Genomic DNA, 4,103 nt, shown 5'->3' with positions numbered 1-4,103 from the left:
ACCTTCATATACCTTACAATTCACATCCTGTTCTAGTAATTCACATGGCAAATATCTTATCATTTACCAGATCTTACCTTGAGTTCACTTCCTGTAAGAAGCCCCCTGTGACCCTCAAACATCACGTCTCCCTATCCTCCCTTGTATCTAATGTTACCCATTTCTACCCCATTTGCGATACTTATCACACTGCATTGTCATGATATGTCATGTCTATTTATCTCTTTTAGTAGTTTGTAAATATTCACAGTGAGGGTGTTTTGTTTAGCTATTATGCTCCCAGTGCCTGATGCTTAGCACATAAATAGATCTATTGAAGGAATGTGTCCGTATTTTCCACTACTTTACAAGTTCTTTTATTTCCAGTACCTAGCATACTTATATTTTCTAAAGATCTGTTTAATGATACTTTATGCTTATTGAACATTTACTGTGTGCCAGGCATGGTTCTAAACATTTAATATGGATTAACTCATTTAAAACTAATAATAACTGTTGTCAGTTCAGTGTTATCATTAACTCATTTTACATTAGAGACTTGATGCACAGAAAGGTTCAATAATAAGCTGTGTGACCTCGAGCACATAAATAGCAAAGCTACAATTCAAAGTAGTCTGGTTCCAGTCTCTGTGCTCTGACACTATGCCATATTGCCTTTGTGTGAGTGTCTGTCAAGTGAGGGAATGAATAAATAGGGTCCCTTCCAACCTCTACAGGAGCCCGTGGAAGGAGGGAGGATAGAAAGTGCATTAGGAACTAGAATGCACTTAATTTCTCATGGGAGTAATGTCATAGATTTCACTGAGATTAGTTGAAATACATACTGTGAGAACTTAAGACACATTACAGGCAGTGTAAGCAATTATGAGTTGGCGAGTCATGCTAGGAGGTGGTCTTGATCTGGGTCTGTGTGAACTTGACTCTAGTGGGCTGCTATCGAATAAAGACCCTCCAATCAAGCTGTCAGCCCACTTAATATTTATGTAGACTGAGCTTGTTTCTTAACCTTTCTAAGCCTATTTCCTTATCTGTTAATAGGGATATAATTGTTAGGGATCTCTTAGGATTGTGAGGATTCAAGGAGTTCATCCATGTAAAACACTTTAAAAAGAGAAGGGCATGTAGTAAAAAAAAAAGAAAGAAAGAAAAAGTGTTCCCCTTGGGGAGGGCCGCTAAAGCCAGGTAATCATTTCAGTGGTTTGTGAATAGCTGCCAGTACCTTTTCTAAGTGAGTAGCAGAGGGAAGAGAAAGGGTCCAAACTTAAGCCAATTCTGCTACTTTAGGAATTAAATGTTAAGAAAGAGAAGGCCATTGTAAATGTTTGCTAAAAGGAAATATTGGGAATACAACACAAATAAATAATCACCTTAGGGCTCATTAGAGGTGTCTGACCATATATTTATAGAGAACACCTCTCTTTTGAGGAATTTAAGCATCTTTTAAAATTAGAATCTTTCTAGCTCAAGGGGATTCTTTTTCTCCCTCTTCTAGCTACAGATTTCTTTCACAACAGCTTTTTAAAATTCATTTCCATTGATAAATCCCTGAGTCCATTGTTGTTTATGTTGAGAGGAAATGGTTAATGAAAGTAAAAGAAAACAGAGAAATACTCAGTCCTTATGATTGCCTGCCAGGAAAAATGCCAAATGGCAGAGGCCTTGCTGAAAACTACCCAGCCACAAGCATGAGGGATTGGCCTACCACAAGGTAATCCTCCGAGGGCATTTATACCAACAGCCTAAAAATTGGATTGCTTTAGAAACTCTTCCCCAACGAGGTGCTACAATCAGACTTGATAGTAAAATATTAGGATCTTAAGTTCCCAAATCAGTCACTTATAAACAAGAGTCTGGAATCTCAACTCATGGGTGAAGGATTAGGATATGGGAATGCTTTAATCTATCTGGGAGGCCATATAGCAGGATAGTGAAGCACAGGCAGACACTGGGGCCAGAGAGACCTCAGTCTGGATTCTGGCCCACTACTTACCGCCTTGGTGATTTTGCACAAATTGCTTATTCTCACCAAATTATGATTTCTTCATCTTTAATATGAGGAATAAAATAGTACCCACCTCACAAGGCTGTAGTAAAAATAAAATTAAAAGTTCCTAACACATTTCAAATACCCTACTCAGTAAATGTTAATAACCACTACTACTAGTTTCACCGGCCTTCAACATTGACATGTGGAAATCAACACCTCATACTACACTTTCTAGTACAGAGGCTGCAGGACTGTGCCATTCTTAGTTGTTCTCATTATGTCTACACTGGTATGTCATCCCAGAGGATCTAGGTGGGTCTAAGAACTCAACCATGAATTTCCAGGGTAAAGAAAACCTAAATGGGAGCAACTTAAATCAAGGACAAGTAATATACTTATTCATAACAGTACCTATTTGAGCACCTAATACATTATCCTACTGAATCATCAAAATAGTCCTTATGGGAGTATCATTAGTCCCACTTTATAAATAAAGAAACTGAAGCTTTCAGAGGTTTACCTACCTAGTAAGTGGTGGAATTGGGATTTATCCCAAGACTATCAAATACAAAATCTTCTTCTCTTTCATCTTTACTATCTTGTATCTGAAGGCTTCAAGATTTAGCAATGTAAGATACAAAAGCTCAATATTTTTACTTCAATATGAGCTGTAGCAAAAGCTCAAAAGGTAGTTCCTCCCAACAGCCCCTTACTCCACCTCAAGGACAGAATTCCCCTTAAGCACTCCTCTCATAGACACATGCTTGGTTTGAAGAGATTCTGAGCAAGATCCATTTAAATCATATTCGAAAGACAATAAAACACAGGGCTGATACCCTGAGGCTGTCTTGTCTATCCACACTTGCTAATGAATGCCTATCAACAGGGCAGAGCTTGTAGGGAAGCCTGAGAGAGGCAGAGCTCCCAAGCAAAGCAATGGCGTGCCCCAAATAGCCCTATGGCAGAATATTATTCTCCAAAGATGAACAAAACAACGTCTCATCCCACACGCTCTTCTGCAACGTAATCTTGCAACTCACCACAGAGGTGGAGTCCATTGCTATTACCCTTCAGTCAGGGCTGGTCTTAATAACAGGCTTCACCAATCGAATGTGTTGCAAGTGACAAGATATTCTGGGTCTTCTGAGATGGGAGTCAGAAGAAGCATTTCGGCTTCTGTTTGCATCTCTTGGACTACGCACTCTTGAAATACTGTCTCTGATAAGCTCAGGCCACTCAGAGAAGTCATGTGTGGGCACCCCCAGTAGAGCTTCCAGCTGCGAGCCTTGTGAGGGAGGCATCTTGGACAGTCGGCCTAATCAGAGTTTTCAAATGACTGCAGCTTCATCCAAGACCAGCTCCATAATTTGCAGGGCCCAGAACAAAATGAATATTCTGGGCTACCTGTACAAACAATATTAAAAGGTTCAAGAGAGCAGCAGCAAGGCATTGAACCAAGTGTGAGGCCCTTTTAAACAAGGGGCCCTGTCTGACCACACAGGTCACTTGCCAGAAAGCCTGCCCTGGCCATAGTAGGCTCTCTGCAACCAGCTGAAAGGCCCACAAGTCCAAACTTCTCAGTTGAGCCCAGTCAACCCATAGTACTATGAGACATGTTGATACATTGTTATTTCAGTTTACTAAGCCTTGGGGTGGTTTGTTATGCAGCAATAGGAAGTCAGAAAATTTCCACAAAACAGCCACAGGTAACCCTAACCAGAAAAATGCTAAAGCCAGCAAGTCTACAAAAGGATCCTCTGTTCAAATACACACAGGAGGTCATTTTATACAATAAAACACATAAATCCCAGATCCAGGATTGAGGCTTCCCTGGGGTCAGAGAGATTTTTCTCATTTGGGCAAATACTGAGAGAAGGCAGCCTCAGTAATAGCTAAAAGAAGATGCCATTAAAAATGAAAATCAATCACAAATAAAAGAAGATGCCATTAAAAATGAAAATCAATCACAAATATAATTGCCATTAAAAATGAAAATCAATCACAAATATAGAGGATAATTTGGTGACAGACAGAGGTGATGGGAGGGTTGGGGAACTGGAAGAATGGATGAAGGGTTAAAGTACAAATTAGCAATTGATAGATGGTCATGGGGATG

The sequence above is a fragment of the Pteropus vampyrus genome, unplaced genomic scaffold (genome assembly GCF_000151845.1).
Source record: "Pteropus vampyrus isolate Shadow unplaced genomic scaffold, Pvam_2.0 Scaffold115, whole genome shotgun sequence".
Taxonomy (NCBI): Eukaryota; Metazoa; Chordata; class Mammalia; order Chiroptera; family Pteropodidae; genus Pteropus; species Pteropus vampyrus.
Note: the sequence above shows the minus strand (reverse complement) of the source record.